This window comes from Arvicanthis niloticus, chromosome 8 (assembly GCF_011762505.2).
Source record: "Arvicanthis niloticus isolate mArvNil1 chromosome 8, mArvNil1.pat.X, whole genome shotgun sequence".
NCBI lineage: Eukaryota > Metazoa > Chordata > Mammalia > Rodentia > Muridae > Arvicanthis > Arvicanthis niloticus.
The window spans coordinates 59,148,999-59,172,249 of record NC_047665.1 but is presented as its reverse complement, the minus strand read 5'-3'; positions in this window follow the sequence as shown (position 1 = coordinate 59,172,249).

Sequence of the window (23,251 nt, the reverse complement as noted above, 5' to 3'; positions counted from 1 at the left end):
CTCACCACAACTGGAGTAACTCCAAGGATGCTCAATTTCTTCTTAGAATTTAACATAGGAAGCTGTCCGGAGCAGACAGGTCTCTAATGAAAATGAACATTAATACTGAAATGTTTGTCATGTCAATTCTAAGGATTTCTGATGTTTTGAAAACCAGCTATCCATGTAAGGTAATCTGGACTGTTGCCTGTTAACTCCACTCAGCTATTTCTAAATAAAACATAGAGAACACCCTTATAATAAACTCCAAGTCATGAATTTGCTATAGTCCCTTAACTCACAGGCTGACCATCTCAAATCAGTTTAAAAAGTTAAAGAAGGACTGGGTCTAAGCTTTGTATTCCTAAGTGTGTTATACTGGTACAATGCCTATGAGAGTAACAATATTCATCTCACTCTTATATCACTAAGAAGCTCATGCCAATGAAAACCTTAAAATTTGTAAACAAAGTAAATTGGTGCCATTTAAGAATTTATATCTTCATCTTGATATTAATTATACAGATTTCTACTAATAGGTTATGTCTATGCAATAAACCCTAGCTAATCCTCTCTATTCCGACAAAACCACTACTGCCCCGTGAGGAAAGCAACAATACCAACCAGCCAGAGCTCCCCAGGGTCTAAACCACCAGCCTAGGAGCACATAGGGAGAGACACATGACTCCAGCTGTATATGTAGGGGAGGATAGCCCTGTTGGGCATAGGTGGGAGACAAGATAATTAGTACCCTGAAGGCTGAGCACTGAGGGGGGGGATCTGAGGGTGGGGAGGGAGGCTGGGGGTAGGTGGGTAAACACCTTCATAGAGGCAGGAGGAGGGGGGATGGGATAAGGGGTTCCTGGGTGGTGGGGGAAATATGGTAAGGGGATAAAATTTGAAATGTAAATATTATATCCAATAAAAGAGGGGAAAAATAGAAAAGCGGTTAGAACCAACATTCTTAATAAAATGTCAGCCCTCTTCTAAAAAAAAAAACTATCTTGATACTAAAATTTGTTTTGAGAATTGTATATTGCAGAATGATCAGCCTTGGTGTATCTACTCAACAAGCAAGCTGGGCAGACCTGCTCAAACCTCTGAGGTCCGTGAATTCCTTCTGGAGGCAGCGAAGACACAGCATCAGAGGATTGTCAATTTGCTCTCTCCCCCACTCCTCTTCTAATATCTCAACGCCCATAATCAGCTTGAAGAAGCTAATGATGAGTCAGTGCCCCTATTCCCTGGGCATGGGGACTAAGGTGGTAAATGTTGGGCTGTACCCACACTTTCAATATGTTGTCCTTCATTTATTTGGTGTCCTAAGCTCCAGATTATGATCGACACCTAACCCTTACTGGAGGCTTTGGTAAGAGACTTCTGGATTTTTCTTCACCTTAAAGATTGTCATCGTTGAAAAACAGTTCAGTGTGTGGTCAACACCAGATTTCCTCTTCAGTAGCTTCTTTTGCCCACCTTTCTGTGACAGCCAAGCCCGAACTTATAAATGTGGTTATTACTCTCATTACTCAGCAGAGCCACAATGATTGTGCTTACTACCACGACCACCACTACTACTACTACTACTACTACTACTACACACACACACACACACACACACTCACACACTCACACACACATACACCCCCCACACACACACACATTCACACACACACTCACACACTCACACACACATACACCCCCCCCACACACACACACATTCACACACACACTCACACACACACACACACACACACACACACACACACACACACGAGTTCTTAAAAAGCAGAACAATAGATATTTTCTTCTTGGAAAAGACAATCTGCTTATCAAAGGAAGAATTGCTAGAGCACACATTTCTGCTAACCAGAAATAAAGTAGCATGGTATACTCTACTTAATGTTTTCCTTCTTTGTTAGAGACAAAGAAAACACTAAAATCTTGCTATATTTTGAAAGGAAAATATGAGAGCCCACCTAGAAATTTAAGACTACTTTAACAAGCATCCTGAGAGTGGCCTCAGTATTTATAAATGTGTATGCCAGGAGCTTTGTGATTTTATTAAATCTAAGAAAATTCTGAAATAAGGAGAGGGGATTTTGAAGAATTATGGTTGTGTTTTATACACTGGAGCTTTCTAAAAGCAAAATGGGATTTAATGGCCCATGAAAATTCCGTTTAAAGTTGACAGTGTATACTAAGATCTTCCAAAAGGTGTGTTCTGCATCTCACATAGATACCAACGCTATTATGAACATAGGGAACTTGTGTTCTCTCATTGGCATGATACTATAGCAACATCCACATGTTGTACTCTGATAACTTACATAATCACGTCAGTGTTCTGATTAACATTTCCCAGTAATTTCTCATTTCCTGTAGTTTCCGTGGGTTAAGATGCCACATACTCTTTGGTCCTTGGCAGTTGTCATTATGAGTTTAACACAGTTACTACACATTGACATACCAGAAGAAAGCTACCTTGGGTATCCTTTATGTCCGTTATTTCTTCATCTAGCTTTGTTTTCTACCATGTTATTCTGTCTCCTTGGACTTCTTTTCATTTCCATTTATCATCCTAGCTCATTTAAACATTAGTTATGTACAGAACTGCTCCTAGCCTCACTTGACCTAAGTTGCTTTCATAAATTGTTTTGGAAAATTGTATTGTTATTGTGTATTTAAATGTTTGGGTTCTTTACTTCTTAGAAAACCTCATAGGACTGAGAATATTTATCAATGATTTTTTCCCAGCATCATTTGCTAGAAGAATCTATTGAAAGACTAAACTCAGACTTAATTGAGAACTTACTAATGGTTCAGATATTAAAACTACTAAAACTTCATTTAAAAAAGTCTTCTAACTCAGCTTTCAAGCTAGCATATAAAGATATGCTAGCTTGGTATGGTAATATTTAAATACCCAAGTTCACTCAGCTAGGAATAAGAAGAACCCAAATTCAAACAGTTCTATGTCTTCAAAAGTGTGGACCATTTTGCATACAGAATGTAGTTCTTTTAAACCTTGCATGAAGGGCTCTCATTATAGTTCTACAACATAACCAATCTAGCATGAGGCATATATTAAACTAATTCAGTTTAGGACCTTTAAAAATGCCCTTCTCCTTTAAAGAGATTATTTGCCTTCTCAGATAGTAAGCAAATCATCCTTGGAAGAGTTTAAACAAAGAATGACTATTCCCTTTCTCCCTGTCTTTGGGCTACTTAGAAGGTTCCAAAGAATTTGTCACAGAGACAGAGAGTTGACCTGGAAGAACTCTAAGAGTCCATGATAATAATTGGGGCACACTTAAAGGGCAATTGAAGGGCTGTTCAATGCAGAGTTGAAGCAGACTTTGAGCTGACCTGCAATTTTAGTACTTATCAAGCAATCTTCAGTGGCTGTAAATCCTACTGGTAGCCTGGAATCATGGCCTGCCTTTCCACTTAGCTTTGCTGACATCCAAACTTAATTGGACCCTAAATGTTTTCCCTGTGGAGCTCTTATCTCCCATACCAACTGCTTAATCTATTTTGGCAGATATGGGATGCATAGTTCTTTGGGGAACTATAAAATACCTTTTTTTTTCTTGTCAGCCTTCTCCAGTGGGACAGTATAGTGAAAGACTTCATGTTTTATTCTAAAAACGTCCTCTTCAATAGTTATTATGTTATTATGAAATGCATTCTAATGTATCTTAGAGTATTGCTACCATCTTATAATGTTTGAACACTGAAAACATTTTCATCAAGTTAACTAAATCAACAAGGAGATTATTCATGGTTATTAAAACTATATAACATAATACTAATCTATTGTTAACATTAAATTTAATATTTTAAAAAAAAAGGTAAGGCTTCAACTATGTGGACAAATTCTTCCCTTTTATTTTATTTTATTTTCCACCAACATTCATTGGTTGGAAAGAGATAGTTGCATTCAAGTTCAGGGTGGATATTCCCTCTTCATTTCACTCTCTCTGGATATGCCTAGTCAAATGTTTGTTAGGTGAGTCTATATCCAGTCAATCTGATGCTCAACAATTACAGTGATATATTTTATTAAGTCTCTGACATGCAACTTAATTCTGGAGAATGAAAAGATATTCTTAGTGAAACTGAGTAAAACACCTTTTTAGACAAACATGAACAAAAGAAACCAGGCTATTCTGTGTATTTCATTTTTGAAATCCTATGTAATTACACAATTGTTTAAACAGTTTGTTATTTAAATAATTGTGCATAGGTATGCTTTGATCATTATGCCATGCACAGCTTCATTTTCTGGAATAATTTCTGTCACACTCAAATGAGAAAAGTCTCATAATTTAAAGGCGATATATCTTCTTAATAGAGAACAGTCTCATAAAGCTGAAAATCCTATCTTCCAACACTATTTAATACTTCTATATTTTTTGTGCACTCTACAGAGATGCTAAATGTTTACAAAACCAGTGCTAATATTTTTAAGGACACTTAAGTATGGCCATCAGTTTATTGCTCATAGAATGGCCAAGGATAGCTTTTAAATATTTAAATAAACAGTAGCCATGATTTTCAGACCTATGTAGACAAATGTCCACATCTGTATTATGATAAATTTTTCTTATACTCTATAATGTAAATTGTGTATGTGGGCATAAATCTAAAACATAATATATATACACTCTCAATCACACTACAAGAGAACACAGTTTAAAGAATGGAATAGAGCAATTACAGAAACAAGTATATATAACACAGGTCTTTTTTATGAGTTCATCATCTGAGATTTTTTCCAAATATTATCCTTTGTTTCACCTGAGGTATTCTTATCTAAGCTGTTTCTATGTCTTCCCAAGACTTGTTGAGATTAGATTTACTTCATTCAACCAGGATGTTATTCACGACCCTGATCACCATTTTTCCTGTGCCCTTCCCAGAGATGATTTTATAAAATGGCTGCATACACAGCCTGCAGTTGTATTTGTAACTCATGGTAGCCAACATTCTGCTTTTTTTTTCTGTTTGATGTACATGGAATATCATTTCTACTCATTTCTATAACACACAACATCAGCAGGAAGAATGAAATATAACTAGAAAGAATATCTAAGTAAGAACAGCCTTAATTATCCATAGAGAAATTCTTATGAGATTTTTTCCCCCATTGTTACCAGGCATGGTGACACCAGAAAAAAGAACCATGTGTTTCTGCTCTACTTTCTGTCATTTTCTAATAGCTTATAGATTTTAAATGATCAAAACATACTTAAATTAAAATTTGTTTTTAAATACTTACACACAAAAACACAGAGATTTCTCTGTTAGCTGAGAGTCATGGTGTCATGAGCTGGTATGATGGCTAACTTTTGTTTTCTACTTGAGAGGATTTTTAATAGTTTATCAAACATAGTTTGGGACACATCTGTAGGATTTTCATCAGAGAAATTTAACTAAGAAGAAACAAACAAAACAAAAACAACAAAAAGCACATAAACAAACAAAAATCCCGCTGAATTTGGTCCATATCATCCAATAGATTGGGGTCTATAACTACATACAAAAGAAAAGGGGTGCTAAACATCTGTCTGTTTTAGTTATCTTCTGACTATGAATACAATGTGCCAGCATCCCCATGCTACCAACACTATACTTTCTTCAAAGTTACAGGCTGGGCCTTCAAACAGTGAACTAAATCAACTTTCTTTCTAGAGTTGTTCTTGTCAAGGAGTTTGTCATAATGATGATAAAAATATCTAACATAGTGGATATCTTAAAGAAAGTATAAGCACACAATGTTCTGTAGAATAAAACAAGTGTCAGATTTACTGACCATAATATGAGAAGAAAGTAGAAATAGAACATTACATAATTACTAGAATTTAATACTATTATTACATTTCAGGAATACCTTTAATTCTTTAGTCAATTTTCAAAGAAATCTAACGACAAAGAGTGTCAGGGCAAGTACAATGAAATGTATTTTATAAAGCAACTTGAATAGTTGTGGGAGGCTCTGGTAGAGTAAGAATATGTTTTATATATTATATATAATAATTACATATTGTATAATCATATATTTAATATACATTAATAAATCAATTTTTCTTGGTTATTTAATTATTCATTGAATATTAAATAGTCATAAAATAATATAACTGGTAATAAAATATTAAATATTTAATTAAAATATATTATATATGTACTATGCATTAAAATGTAACATATAATATATATTATACTCAATATATGAAAGTATATATGTATATGCATATAAAAATCCAAATTCCTCTACATAAGTCATACACAAACTACACAAAGCCAAGACAAACAGCCTCAATTACTGCTACTCACTTTACTTGCCTCCCAGCTATTCACAGTATTTAATCCAGCTAGGTCTTGGATTTTCAAAGATGTGGTTTGATTCTTTCATAATGCAAACATAAAGCAATCTTATTGTATCCCATATGTATGTGTAATTATTATCCATCTATCAAAAGAGGCAGGGGTGTAAATCTGAACACTGGTTGTTTACAATTCAATCTGTTTTGCTTCACAGTAATTAGTAGATTACAACTTAAGGAGACAGAATGATGCATTGGATCTCTAGTGACTAGGATGACATTTCTGAGGTAGAACTGATAGGAATGGCTGGTGAGTGTGTAGGAAGACGACGAAGTTGTCAAAGTTGTTGGCATCTCATTGAGGTTAGGCACCAGGGTGAATGGTGATTTCACATAGGAAGGCTATATCTTCCCTCAAAAATATAGCAATAGCTTCAAGCCTTCCTGAGGCTAGGCAGTTTTTACCTGGTTCTCCTGTAACAAAAGTTAGCCACAGTTGAGTCACTTTATTACTTAATAAGAGGAAACTTTCTAAAATGCTGAGAACCACTGTCTGGATGCTCCTATCCAAGAACTAGAAATCACTTCTTAGAGATGAACTAATTTTAATGTGAAAAATCACTTTGTTTCCTGACTTTGCCCAGAATGCACATAACAAAAATAAATAAAATTAAAACATAAAAGTAGCTAAATAAAAAAAAACCAAAAAAAAAAAAAAAAACATAAAACAAAACCAAAACATTAACAAAAGTAAATCAACCACCCCAAAATCTAGATCACAGTTATTAAATTAGCTAAAATATGACCTGGGTAGTAGTTTAATATGGTGGTAAATAGCTGCAATTCTAGTACTTAAAGTAGGGTAGAAGAGTCAAGAGGACCAGGAGTTCAAGGTCATCTCTGCTATATAATAAGTTCTAGGCCGGCATGAGGTACATTATTCTCTCTCTTTCTCTCTCTCTCTCTCTCTCTCTCTCTCTCTCTCTCTCTCTCTCTCTCTCTCTCTCTCTCACACACACACACACACACACACACACACACACACACTGATGATTTTATGGACATGGTGTTATGATACAGATTAATAAAACTCTAGTTTATGGACTATATGTTGTTAACATTAGCCTGTAATTTTGTCAGCTTATATTAGCCCTGAACTCTTTCTCACTGGTTATTCAAATTTATTAGCTCATCTATTAGGAAGATGGTGGCATCTTACCTGTATCTACACTGAGAACTTGAGAGTTCTGGTTGATAAAGGATTTTAGTTGTAAGCCAAAATACATCACCTTCTTATTTTTCTTTGAGGTAAAACCTTCAGCTAGAAACAAAAAATAACTGAACCTATCTATCTATCTATACATACATTTACAAAAACGAATTTTCTTTTCATGTTGATTTGAGTTGTCATGTGAAAATTAATGCATATTAATACACAGAGAGCCAATGGTTCTGTTTTGTTTTGTTGGTTTTTGTTTGGTTTGGTTTTTGTTTTCTTCTGTTTTTACATCAGAAACTCTCTAGCTTAGTCTTACTTTAGGGTTTCTCTTTTAACATTGCCACATTCCTAAAAACTAGATTGTTTAAAATCAGTACTCTGGTTGGTATGTTCACCAGAATTCATCTGTTAGAAGCTTGACTCAGTGTGCCAGTGTTGGGATTGGGATCCAATGGGAGGGATTGGATCACAGTACTTGAGGTTTTTTGAATTGGTTAATGTTAGTATGATAGAAACAGGTAAATCCCAAAGTCAGTTATTGTAAAATCAGTTTGTTCTTCTTTGTCTCTTTCCTCTATATTCATATGACACTTCAATGAAGCAAGAGAGACCTTGTCAGACAGCACAGCTGTGTCCTTGGATTCCCCATCCTTCAGAACTGTAGGCTGAATAAACTTGCCTTCTTTAGAAATTACTCATTCTGTGTCAGTCTGTTATAGTAACAGAAAATAGACAAAGACCATCAAGTAAGCAAGGAAGGTGTTTCCTGTAGAGAAAGACTGACATCTGACATAAATCAGAGTGCAAACTGTCAACTTGAGCATTTCTTTCTAAGTGGTACCTCTTAGAGAAAGTGGATTGCTGTAGAAGACAATGACCATATTATGGCTTTGCAATGCCATAAAATCACATCTGGAAATGTTTTCATGCCAACTTTGGTTAGTTCCTATCAGGTGTGAGTATTTGGCATATATTAAGCAAATAGACAGACACAGGAATGCAGCATTTCTCATACTACCTAAGAGCAAAACAAAATATATCCGATGCCCCAGTGTAGGGAATTTGAAAGCAGGGAGGTGGGAGTGGGTGGGTGGTTGGGGGAACACCCTCATGGAAGCAGGGAAGAGGGGATGGAGTAGGAGGTTTGGGAAAGGAGCCAGGAAAGGGGATAACATTTGAAATGCAAATTTTAAAAATCCAATAAAATAATAAATAAATAAATAAATAAATAAATAAATAAATAAAAAGTATTATTTTGGATAGTTTCTTCTGAAATTCTCCAATAATCTAATAAATTAGTTCATTTAATAATTACAGCCCTTTAGCACTTATACAAGTCAGGCCACAACGATTATTATGATAATATACTGTATTGGCTTTCAATGCAATTTGAATCTTAGATAAAAATATATTTTTAGCAAATTCAGATTTACAATAAAATGGGTATTAATGTAGGGGTATTTCAATAATTTTAGACATTTCCTTAAGAAAATGAATCAAAATCTAACATTCTTTTTTAATAGTAAACTGTACATTTTTCTCCTCTAATCAGGGTCAGTCGCCTCCAAGAGGATCTATTCTCCCTGCAATCCAAATAAAAGGCACAGAGTCGTGCCACTCACAAGCTATAAAACCAAATGTGACAGGTCTGAAAAGAATCCTTGAGGTAGAATAAGTGAAGACAGAAAATAATCCCCCCCCCACGAACTTATTTTTAACTGTTTTGAGCTAATTGCAAGGACCAAGGAGTAGTCTTTGACATAATTGTACAGATTGTCCTAAAATTAATGATGTATCCCAGGCTAGTCTTCAATTCATAATCCCCCAGCCTCTACCACATGAGTGCTGAAATGACATTTCTTAAATATATCTATTCAAATGTTTTCACATATTTATAAGAAAAATTAGTATACTTCTTATTATAATAAATCTAAAACACAACCTCATTTATTATACAGTCTTGTGCAATGATACTTTAAGAGTCTACTAAAATCAAATACTGAGCAAATAAAAATAAAAAATAAAATCTGAGCAAGTGTTATTATGGACACAGGGTTAAAGACTTGATGGATCAGCAAAGTACTATACATATGCTTTCCACTTATGGGAGAACAATAAATTAAAATATGGAAATTCACTCTCTTTATAGTTATTTAACATGACTACACATCTACAGAAGAAAAACAAAACAAGTTTGGTAACTTGCTGGGATACTGGTACATGAAGGACCAATGCATTGCTCAGAAACATGCAATTTCTAGGTAATTCACAGGTACTAGTGATATTCTCAGGCAGAAGGCCTTATCTGATGATCACTACCCTGTGTTATGTAAGACCATACAGACAGTCTTTGTGAATTCACAGAGACAAACTCTTAGAACAACACACATATGTCAACTTAGATTAATAAAATAATACAATATCAAAATCATGTATATGATACATTCCCAAGTTCCTGATACATTGAATTCTGTTTCTGGGGTGATAAGTGTTTGAATCGCTAGGATATTGTTGTGGATTCATGTGTGGACATGAACTTATGGAAATATATTTCTTATTTTTTCATGCCCCTCAATTTTAAAGCCATTGTAGTCATATAACAGGAAAAAAATCAGCTTTGTTCTAAAAAATGAGCAAATCAAAAAAAAAATCATATCTGTACCCTGAAAATTAAACAAACAGACAGTGTGTGTGTGTGTGTGTGTGTGTGTGTGTGTGTGTGTGTGTGTGTGTTTGTGTTTGGGCATACCTGGAAATGAGGACCAGAGCATAGTAAGAAGAGAAAACTGCCAACTATGCTTGAAACAAGCCACAATTGAAGGAGAGAAACATTAGTGTAGATGAATATCTCTCAAAAATGAAAGTATTGAGACTTTACAATTTTGTAATCCTCGACTCTTCTGACTCCTTAGTTCTGCAATCCATGTGGTCGTCTCAGCAGTGGAAAGAAGTGAATGAGTGTTTTCTGTTTATTATCACATTTCCTTCCCTTACTGCTGAAAGCATTCTTTCTACACTATGGAGCCATCCATGTAATGTATCTACTAGAAGGCACTCAGGGATCCTTCTCATTCACCAGAATAAACTAATTAACAGATGAGTAACAGGCTGATTTTATGGCAACCACAGGTTATTTTAGTCTGTGTGTGGTTAGGTCTCCCTTGCATCAGTCAATTTCGGTTTCTTCCCTTTTTCTACAGGTACCCAGAGGTAATCAAGCTCACTGACTTTGCCCAATCATTTTCTACCATCAGGGACACTTCCATTTCTGTTCCTTATCAGCAAATATTTCCCATTTTCCAATACTCATTGAAAAAGTCTTCATTTACAACAGTCAACTAAAAAAAATCCAACTAATTGTCTTTCAAACTAAATAGCAATAATTGCAAAGCATGCTTTGCATAAATACTTGTATGCTATTGTTCTTCCAAACTGCACATAAAATACGTCCTGTAAACTAATAATTTAGCTGTTCAGCTCTTTGTGTAAATTGAAGATTTTCATATTTTCAAAAATTCATTTAACATCTTTTAGGATTTTCACTCCCTTGGACTCAATTTGGTCAGATGGTAATTACTTTGCTTTCATATATGTGATTTTTTTTTCTTTCCTTAATACATTTTCAGGTCTGGAGAACTAATGTTTGCCTCTCTTCTGAGAGACTATGAGATAGATGGCTGGAGATGGGAAAGTATTTAGAATCCTATCACTCCTTATGTCCTTGTGTTTTCAAGCATGAGGTATTTACATTGGAGTGAATTTAAAAAAAAAAACATATTATTATAAAGCATGTGAGGTAACTAAGCCCACAATATTGAATTTAGTAAGTTCCAAGGGTCTGATGATAAAGGCACAGACTATGATACAAGGGTTTTCCAATTAACAAATTTTGTTGTTAATAAATTGAAATTAACAAATAAACTCAGTGCATTCCTTACAGCTCCTCCTTGGTATCAGTTGTTGTTTCCCTGCTTCACCATCTCTGCATATAAACAGTCTTCTGGAAACTCAATTCAGATCCTGAGTTGCCAGAGAAGTATATATGTTATCTACTGCTCAGTATCTTCAGACTAAAAAGCATGGAAGATTGAATACATATAACCCAGATTCTGGGATTGTTGGGAATCCTAAAGGAAAAACAATTCACACTGCTCTAGAGATATCCTTCTGCACAACAGTGGGCTCACTGTGACTCGATTGTCACGACTTGGTGGGGCCCTCATGTGGGACAGCGAGTAGAAAGAACAGAAGACTGCTTTCCTTTATACAACAGCAACAGCAGGAATCCTCTGCCCTCATGAATCTTGTTACTATAGTCAGAGGAAGCAGAGGACCAAGTGACCCATTTGCTCCTTCTCCATGCTATGCTACATCCTCCTATATTTTGTTTTAGCTGTGTCTTGTATAGTTAAAATTAATGGTCTCTTGATTTCTTGCTCTTGCTCTCTTAGTCCCTTTGTCCCCTCCCCCCACTCTCTCCCTGTGGTCATGGCCTGCCTTTACTTCTTCTCTTCTCTTCTCTTCTCTTCTCTTCTCTTCTCTTCTCTTCTCTTCTCTTCTCTTCTCTTCTCTTCTCTTCTCTTCTCTTCTCTTCTCTCTCTCTCTCTCTCTCTCTCTCTCTCTCTCTCTCTCTCTTTGCCTCTCTCTGTCTCTCCTACCCTCTTAACTCTACCCCCATTCCCTGAATAAACTCTATTCTATATAATAATAATAATAATAATAATAATAATAATAATAATAATAATAATGACTTTTAGAGCATATGTCTAAGAACTACAAATATTTAAAAGACTTGGATAAAATTCCCTAGGAACCATGAAGTCCCTAGGTTTTCTTTTCTTGTTTGTTTTTATTTTTGCTTTATTTTGTTTTTTTTTTAATAGGATGGAGTATCTACATAAAAATAATTCTAAAAATTAGATTTGAAAGCTGAGAGGCCAAACCTACTCCATCTTGAGACTTGCCTTCATGTTAAAAGAAAAAGCCTGAGAACTTGACCTGCAGCTGAACCCAAGCTGCCCACAAGTTCCAGGAAGAACCACATAGTTTGTCTCTGGTCCATACCCCAGAGTTACTCCCTAGCTACCCCATAGCAACAGCCAATCAAGATTAGTCTGGGAGTTCCAAATATGCTTTCAGACCAGTTGTGATTGTTCATGGTTTTGCTTCAGAGCACGCACCTGTCAGTTTACAATAATCATTCAATTAGATGCTTACCAGGCTGGAACCCCCCTCTCTTGCTTGCCATTTCCTGTAAAACCTTGTGCCACTGAGGGCTTGGGTTTTAACCCTCCTGTCCTGCTATGTCAATGTTGGTGGTGAGTCCAAGCTTGAGCTTGAATAAAATGTCCCTAGTGTGATTGCATCACAATTGGCTCCTCGGTGGTCTTTTGGGGTTCATGAAGCTTCCTTAATGGGCACAACAAAGGCTATATAGTCCACATGGTTTATAGAATACTTTCAAAAAACTAAAACCCTACATTTTCCTTTCAAAACTCCCTCCCCTATTATTAATACTAAAAGGTGACAATATTATTCCATATGAGTTGATAAATATTCATTTTAAAGGAAATGTTAATGTAATACTTAGAAAGATTAATAGTTTTGATTGGTTTTATATGATTCATGCCAGGTAGGCATCATCTTCCAGTAGGAGATGACAGTAATTGAGGTAACGCAGTCACATGTGCTCTCTTCAATATGATGAAACCACTGTACAGTTTAAAAATGACCAGAACATGTAGCTTAATGCAAACTTTTAGCACCTTACATACCAGGGATGTCTAAGCACCAGGCCAGACAGCCTACTTCATTTTGCTTCGTTTGTTGCTGTAAACTTTAGTTGAAGGGTGCTCACCGGACACACTAGCATTCTCGATATAAAGTACACACTTATTGTTTACTCAGTATCTAGTGAGAAAATACATCCTGAAAAACCACGATATGTAAATTGCTCCTGAAATCAAGCCTTTCCAGTCACCTTGGAAATATGTGAAATGTAAATGCAAATCACATATTCAGGAATGATTTTGTTGAAACAAATACTATTCCCTGAAGCTATGCTGGTTGGGGGGAAGGGGGGCGTGACTCTTCTAATGGGAAGATTGCAAAGACTTTGCTCTGAAGGGGAAAAGAGAAAAAAAGCCATAGAGAGAAGGTGCTCTTACTTATACCATGTAACAGGACATGTTGGTAGACACAACATCTTTCTGATGACTTATCCTGCTGATCCTTGCATGAAAGAGTTTATTTTCATAATTACAACAGATGGAAAACAATAAAATTATACTTTAGGCTAATGTACTCTCACCCTTATTATACATTTTTGAATGTGTCTTCCCTGAAGCTATTTTATAACAATATAAAAATTGCAGAAATATGGTACCACAAAAGCCTGACCAGATTTTCTAATTATCTGTCATGACTCAAGAGTGCAGTAAGAAATCAGCTCTCCTGGGAGAGGGGAAGAAGAATATGATAAAACTTTAAAAATAGTCTATGATGTCTCCCTGTGAAGCATAGGAAAAACCTGTCTATTTTAGTGACTTTACCCTAACAAGCCTTCATATGTGTGTGTGAATGTGTCTGTCTGTATATGCACAGATTGTACATATATATATATATATATATATATATATATATATATATACATATATATGTGTGTGTGTGTGTGTATCTGAGTATGCGTATATGTGTGTATCTGGCTGTGTGTGTGTGTTAATCTCAGCTATAAATTTATCTTACTCAGATTTTTTTTAATATATGTTATGTTGTTATGCAAAATGTTCTTTCTTGATTAGCTATTCTCTTATTATAGTCTCACTTATGGGAACTATGTATTGTATTGCGTGAATAAAATATGAAAATTTGGGATACACATATACAGACATGTACATATGTGTCCTCATCATATTCATTCATTTCATCTCCATATTTCCAGATCCATTTCTATCTAGTGGTTATAATGCTCACTAATGAGATGTGGAAAAAGTGATGTCTTCCTGTTTGCACACCTCTCATGTGTTATTTTGCGCCACGTGTCATCTTTAGATATGAAGAGTAACCCCCAGGCATACTCTAGAAGCAACACATCAAAAATTATAGTCTTCACCTGATAGCTTCTGAATGATTGTAGATCAGATAACCCATTCTTTCAACACCCATCAATGATTACCCTCACTTGAATAGGAGGAAATCGACCTGATTAATTCACCATATTTCAAGTGCATCTGAGTTCCATCACCTCTTTGTTCATTTCACTGTAAGGATCCATCTCATGGGGTTTGCAGGGTCTTTGTGCTGCTAAGTCTGCCCATTGATTTTTGACTGTTCGAACTCAGATAAAACTCGTGGAAAGGCAAAGTTGCATGGAGAACAGTAGAAAGTCAACTAACTGTTTTCTCTTAAACTTTCCTTGTGGGAAGCTGGGTGTTTTGAGCATCGTAGATCTTCTGTTTCAATCAACCATCAATTCCATAAAGAGAATACTCAAGCTTTTTAGTAGCTTAAGGTGACTACTACTTAAGGCAAAACAGAATCCTGTGACATATGTGTCTTGAGTACCCAGTTATTCATTGGTAAAATCATTTGGTAAATACTCATTTCAGCCAACAGAATGATGTCTTGCTGCTTGCAAAGGAAAAAAATATTGAAATTGAACAGAAACAAAATTTGTTCTTGGTTTGACTAAAAACAAGTTTCTCTCACAGACTATATGAACTGTGTTAAATTTTCTTACTGTCTAAAAGAATTTTCACCTTTATCAATGGCTTGGGGGTTCCTACAAATACTGGATATGGTGACAGTAGGTTTTTGAATGTATTGATACTGATAGTGTGTTTATGTTAAATTTATTATATGTTTTAGAGCCAGTTACAGTTACAGAAATGTTTACAGTCACAGAAAAATCCAGTAAATTGTATATTTCTACATATTCCTACATTCCCAGGCCCCCTATGTTCCCTGTGACATCCTGCATACATGTTACATATGTATGGTACATGTTATAATTGATGAATTCATATTAATGCATTAGTATTCTCTAAAGTCTATAGTTGACATCATTACCATTTATTATTATTCTAGTTTCATTTTTAAAGGTTGTGCCAAGTGAAAAGTGATCTGTACTACATATGACAAGGAATAGTTTCATAGCCCCAGTAGTCTCCTATGATCCATTATTCATCTACCCAATGGACCAATGACCAGAACACAGATGTTTCTTCACATATTCTAAAGAGTCATACAGCTGGGATTGTATAACCTGCATCATTTTCCGTTTGCCTGTTTTTAATAAGCAACATACATTTATCATTCCTAGATATATATTTAGGGCTAAAAGATCATTTCTTATCACTGTAAAATTCCATTGTATTAACTTACTATAATCCTTCATGTATTGAGAGAAACACTGATTGCTTTCTAATTCTGCCCATTGTCAAGAGAGCTTGTATAAAGTTTCATGTACAGACTTTTCTCTGATCATATGTTTTTAATTCACTCCAGGACATACCTGGAAGTATGGCTGCTGAATCATACAGTTAGCCTTGTAGCACCATGATAAATGGGCAGCTTGTCATACAGAGCAGCTGTTCCTTTTGGCTTTGCAGTAAGTGTGAGCGAGTGTTCCCAACACTTCCCATTCTCACCTGCATTCAGAGTTGTCTGTGTTTGGAGTCTCTACTCTTACAAATGTGCAGTGATACTCAATTTTTATTTACAGCCTCTAGTGACTTATGCAATTGAATATGTACCCATATGTATCTTTCAAATGCATCTTCCTCAATGAAATATTCTACCTATATTGTGTTGTTCTCTGACTGCTTATTTTCAAGAGCTCATTACATATTTTGAAATCTCTAATATTAATGTTTTGTACTCATCTGTGACTTAATTTTTATTCTTTTAAGTAATTTTTCATATAGTATATATTCTTAATATTATGGAACTTCAACTTATCCTTTTTTTTCTTTCAAAGGATTTGCTTTTGGTATAGGATATAAAACCCACTGCCAAACCTGAGGTCCTCTAATTTTTGTCCTTTAATTGAGAATTTATGACTAATATAAAAACCTTTGTCACTTTTGCACTGTTAAAGGAAGAAGAGCCAGATACTCAAGGTTTACATTTCTAACGTCACATCATTTTGATTGGCTCATTCCACTTTTGACTTTCGCAGTATTTCCCTGTTCTGCGGAATCCTGCTGTGTTTGCTACATGCTCCTCTGATATTGAACTAAAATTCCCACTCTTTACTGAGCCCTTCTGGAAACATGCATAGAGAGGGGTTTTGAATCCTCAAAGGGAGCTCTCTTGCCACAGAATCATAACTATGGCCATTGTGACTGCACCAGGCCATAGCCATTATATTAGCTAGTTTATTGAAAGCTTCTCGTTAGAAGTGGGAATGTATTCTCCCTGAACCAGTGATTGACATCTGCAATTCTTCAATGGATAAACCACTGACATCTTTCCCCAAGGAATAGCTTAAGAACCATCAGTGAAAGGCAATGATTGGCATGGTACATCTCCTCTCCACTGTGCCTAAAAAGAGGAAGCAGATCCAACTAGAGATGGAACCCCATTTCTAGCTGCAAAGTGGATCTTTTAAAAGAAAGAGGAAGACACCAAGATGGGTAAAACTTCTATTTCCAGAAAGTTTAGACTTAACTTTTAAAATTATGACCTTATAATAAAGCATGTGAGTTTAGGTTTTCAAATTAACATTCTGAAATCCTACTTACATTATACTGAAGTGCCACTGGGCTCACATCCTCTCAGAACTGCTATTGTGCTGTCAGTATTTGTAAGAAGTACAAGAAAACTAAGTCAGCTTGACTCTAACCCATTTTAAAAATCACTATTGGGAAAAATTAATAAATAGCATGAAAACCTATGTGCAATAACAACTGATGTTTTCTCAAAATAAGAACCAATGTACAAATATGTAATATGATAAGCAATTAGAAAAATTAAGTTATTGTAGGTATATAGGAAACTATTGTTAATCTATTCCTTGATCATTTATGCCTCACCAATAAAGTAATACATTACAGTTTCATTTTTGGTAGTTTTTTTTTTAAACAACTAATCTATTTGACTTTGTTTTCTATGTTTCTAAATTCAATAATAATCCATTCTATCAGTAACTACTAGATGGGGCAAAATTTCAGAAACAAATTTCTCTTCTAAATATTTGCAATTCATGAAGGGAGCTGACAAGATAGCTCAGCAAGCTAAAGCACTTGCCATCAAGTCTGACAACCTCAGTCCAGTTCCTGGAACTTACACAGTAGAAGGAAAGAACTGCCTCCTATAAGTTGTCCTCTGACCTGCAGATATACTGTGGCATAGGCATGGCCACATATGTATGTTCTTAAATAGATATTCATGAACCAAAGTAAATATATAAATATATATGGATAGATAGATAAATAGATAGATAGATAGATAGATAGATAGATAGATAGATAGATGAGACAGGAGAGTTGCTGGTGTCTGCTGGCTGACAGCTTCCCCAAGGAATGTAAGCTCCAGATTCAATGGGAGAACTTGCCTCCAAAGGAATAATAAGAAAGTGATAGAAAAGTGTGCTTAACACCTTCTTCTGAATTGTATTCCTATACAGACACATATGTAAACATATGTGGATACATCTCTCACACACACACACACACACACACACACACACACACACATTTATTATTCTATACATTAATTTCCGGTCTGGCACTAAACCTGCTTTTTATGCAGTCAGTTCTCTCAGACCTCATTTCTTTGAACCTATGCCTCCTTCCATTCTTTTAAAAGTATTTTTATGTGTACTGGTGTTTTGCCTCTATGTATGTTTGTGGACCCTGTCTGTGCCTGCTACCCATAGATCCCTAAGAGAGTGTTGGGTACCTTGGAACTAGAGTTACAGGTGGCTGTGAGCCACCATGTAGGTGCTAGGAATTGAACCCAGGCCCTCTGGAAGAGCAGCCAGTGCTCTTAAACACACACACACACACACACACACACACACACACACACACACACACATCTCTCTCAAATATACAGCTCACTCTTAGTTACCTCCTTAATGTGGACCATAAATTCAGGGGAAAGGACTGCATTTTATCCCACATCAACCAGGTGTTCAATGAACATTATTAATTATTATTATTAAAATTCATAATGATGTCAGGCTTCACCTAATCAATTTTAATTCAGTTTAATCTATTTCAATTAAGTTTAATTTAGGAGGTGCTGCCCTGATACTTTTCTTTACCTGGAGTTTTAATTTAGCTCTGCCCTAGGCATTGCGCTTCTTCCCTTTTTTTCATCTCATAAATTTCTCCCACAGGTGAGATGTTTTCTTTATGTCATTGCTAATGTTCATTTTATCAGGAAAAATAAAACTGCATTCAGACACTAGTTCCCTTGCTTTTAGTATGTGCAGACTTGGTTCCATTTGAAAAGTAATTTTTCTTCTTGTGAGTTGAAAGTCGCTACCCTTCCTAAGCAGGTTGAACCCTGGGTCATCACAGTCATGGTTAGAAAATGAAAGGAGAGCTTCAGAGAAGCAGAGCATCCCTCACCGTCTATGGGATCTGGAACAACTATTCCTACAGCAGTGTAAAGGAGATGTGTACCTGAGCCAGGGTGGACAATGGGACCTACCAGGATGGAATGGGTGCTATCCATGTTAGTGATAACTAGTTTCAGTGCTTAAAGACACAGATTTTGGGTGGAGATCTTGAAAAGGATAGGAAGAGGGACACACTGCTTATGGCCAGGAACTAAGTCCTATGGAGTTAAGGGTGACCAAGTAGAATCCTTCTGTGGCAGGTGGGAGACAAAGATTTGTACTAGGAGGTATGATGGGCATACTGTGGAAACCCAGTTTCAAGGAAGAGGCAACAGACTTAATGTCACATGACCTTTAGAAGAGGTAGCACTCATAAAAGATGGGAGAGGAGAATTCAGAATAAAGAGTACTGAAAGTGGAGGCAGAGAAGATGGCAGTATTTGTAAAGGCAAATGAAAAAAATGCTGACTTAAGTGTACTAACAGTGAACAGAAATAAGAAGTCTGTTCTTCCTAAGACAGAGGAAAACGTCTACTCTGGAAGCCATCTGTTAACTTATCATCTCAGAATCTTTTAATAAAGAACCTCACAGAATTTTGACCCTCTGGGACATGTTTTCTCTCAGCATGGAGAATGAATTTACAAGGTATGGTGAGAAGTCTACTATACGCTTGTGCGTGGCACTGAAGAAGGACACAACAGGACCATGCAGTGAAACCAGTATCCTTCCAGATGAAGGTCTGAGTGCCCCCACGTATGTCCAGCATTGCCCCTGACTCCAGCTGATGCCCTTTCTCCTGCATTTCACCTATTGTGATCATCTAACTTGTCGCTTTATGATTTAGAAGGCTGTTTTCTTTCTTCTACACTTACATAGGACCACATCTCCAGAGTTTAGTAATGGTGGAGTGGTTCAGCCAAATGAAGAATTAGAGGCATCCGACTCCTTCATCAGCCAGTTTTCTGAAACTAGGAGTAGTAATATTCCAATTCCCAGCTCTTCATATAAAATTTGGGGAAAAAAAAACAATCACGTTATAGTATTAAATGAGATTGTATTATTTTTATTTAATCAGTTTATCTTTTTACACTTCAAATGATATCCCCTTTCCTGGTTTCCACTCCACAACCACCCCATCCCATCCCCCTCTCCTTTGCCTCTATGAAGCTGCTCCTCCACCCACTCACCCACTCCTGCCTCACACTCTAGCATCCTCCTATGCTGGGGCATCAAGCCTCCACAGGCCCAAGGGTCTCCCCTCCCATTGATGCTAGATAAGGCCATCCAATGGAAAAACAGGGACAAAAAATGGAACAGAGACTAAAGGCTATCCAGAGACCACCCCACCTAGGTATCCATCTTATCTGCCGACACCAACTCCTAACACTATTGTTGATGCCAAGAAACTCTTGATGACAAGAATCTGGTAAGGCTGTCCCCTGAGAGGTTCTGCCAGCACCTGACTAATACAGATGCAGATACTCAACAGCCAACCATTGGACTGAGCATAGCCACCCCAACGGAAGCGCTAGGGGAAGGACTGAAGGAAATGAAGGGGATTTCAACCCCATACAAAGAACAATATTAACTAACCGGACCACCCAGCGCTCTGGGGACTAAACCACCAAGCAAAGAGTGTACATGGAGGCATCCATGGCTCCAGCTGCATAAGTAACAAAGATGGTACTATTTTTAACCATTTAGTTACAGACATACCATAAATGCTCATTTTCTTCCTTGGGTTTTTTTTTTTTTTTCTGCCATGTCAGCCCTACATCCTTTTAAAGGGTATATAGCTTAGTATTCATAAAATCCTTACATTAGGGACCCATGACTCTAATCTCTGATAGGGGGAAAAAATAGGGCATCTTTTTTTGTGTTAAGGAAGACTTTGAGCAGGTTTCTCATCCGAGAGACATATAGAAGAAACCTCTACATGAAAAAATCTGCACAGTCCATCATTCTTCTTACTAATTCTGATAACCTTTTCTGGATTGTATTATCCAAAGCAATCTGAGTAATACTGTCTTCTGTTGTTCTTCCTGCATATGCTCAGCTGTTACCCTTTTATTCTTTAGGCAAATGCACAGTGATAGCTCAACTGATGATGTGCGGACATAAGCATCTGCTCACACACATCCTTTTGCAGTGAGCCTGCACCCTCCAGCATTTTCTAGCTGACAAGTTCTCTGTGCATATGCAGCATTTTACACATGCCGAGAAGATGCCTATGTGCTAAAAGCATGCAAAAAATGTGATAGAAACAGATGAAAATTTTTTTCTGGCCTCTGTAAGTCTGTAAGAGTTACAAACGTTATTTGTTTATTATGATCAGAGTGGTCGAAGTGAAGTCACTTTGACTTATTTGGAGGCAAACAAATAACAAAAATATGTCATTTCCAGAAGTTAAAGATTTTAGTGGCGATAAAGTGGATGAAAGAATTTGTAAAATAAGGTTTGAAGTATGACCACTACCAAGCTTTCCTGTGACAGAGATGACCACTGAAAGCAGGCAATCAGAATCAGAAGGTTGGTATCTGTAATATTGTTGTTTTTGTTTTGGTTCAGGAATAAAATTAATGAATATATACATTTGATTCCATCATCAATTCTTTGTAAGATGTAGGGATTAGGTGTAAGTATGATAAAGAGGAATCATGCTAGGTACAAATGGAATCTAAAAGGCAGAGAAATTATTCCAGGCCTTACCTGTAGTCCTACTTATAACCTGGTGAGACTGGAAAGCTTTTGTTTACAGGGGAATTCTGTGTTTTAGTTGACTGAATTAATGTAAGTGAATAAGAACTTTTTTAAAAAATAAGACCATCAACTCTTTTATTTAGATCCTCTATTATCGTTCATATTAAAAATTTTAATCCAATAATTCAGCTAGTAAAGGAAGCACCTAAAGCTAGGTTGTGATACAGACAAAGACATTTTTCCTATGACATTCTCAGAAACAACACTGCTAATCATCTAATAAACAGTTTTCATAATGATGCAATTCCCAAACTCTTCAATTCCACTAAATACCTTAAAATATAAAGTAAATATGTACAAAGTCATTTCTAGAAATGTATTTGTTTTTATGTTATGAGAGTAGGCAGGATACGGGGTTTTCAGCAAATTGTGCCATGAACATGGCCTGCATGGGCTTTGTGCAGAGTATAAACATCTCTTGCATTGAACTGATTGAAGTGAAATGAAATTATAGGACTGAGTCTTAGCCTTACAGGCAATAGAAGGCTGGGGCTGATTAGCCTATTACAGCCTTAATGTTCAAGGAGGGATTATAGGTGGCTGAATCAGGGTTGATTGGTACAGAAGCCATCAAGGTAGTCAATAAAGAAAGAAGTTAATAACAACTGGAAAGTAAAATCAAAGATAATAACTTGAGCCAAGCTCCCAGGGGCTGAGTGATTCAGAACTGATGCTTTGCGCTTCATCTGAAACACATGCTGTTTATCTTGGGTCCTGGAAATAGCATGTGACCTACAAAGCATCCTGTTAGCTGTTTCAGGAAAGCACATTTTTCCACTGAAAAAAAAAATCGGTTTAAGAATCAAGGAAACAAGAAACAAACACAAAGCCAAACACGCAAGAGTCCACATTTGCCACTCATTTAAAATGTCATGTCATTTGGAACACGTCTTCTGTTTTCATCAGTACAGTACCGAGGTCTAATCACATTCCAACCCTGCTGGGTTGCATGCCATTATGTGCTTTTAAAAAATGTATAGCCAGGACACAACAGAAATAAAAAGCTAGCACAAGCCAGTGGTGAAAGAATAGATCTTTGGGAGTCTGCTTCAACTGGTGCAATTGGATTACAAGGTCATCTGTGATTTTCTGCCCACTTGTGTCTCTGTACTCTCATGGTTAAAATAAGAGTGGTTATTAGAAGTGATTGATGATCTACAGCTATCATATTCATTTTCATTGAATTATATTTTGTAGCCTAATCTAGTACATCAGACCAATAGCTCTGATAGACCTTCTTCCTATTACAACATAAAAGACAAAAACACTGGGAAAACACTGATATATATGTGAGTATGTGTGAGTATGTATGTGTGTATGTGTGTGTGCACATTTATGTATATGTGTATACACACACATTCCTTATATATCTCTAAATGTTTTATTTCTGTATT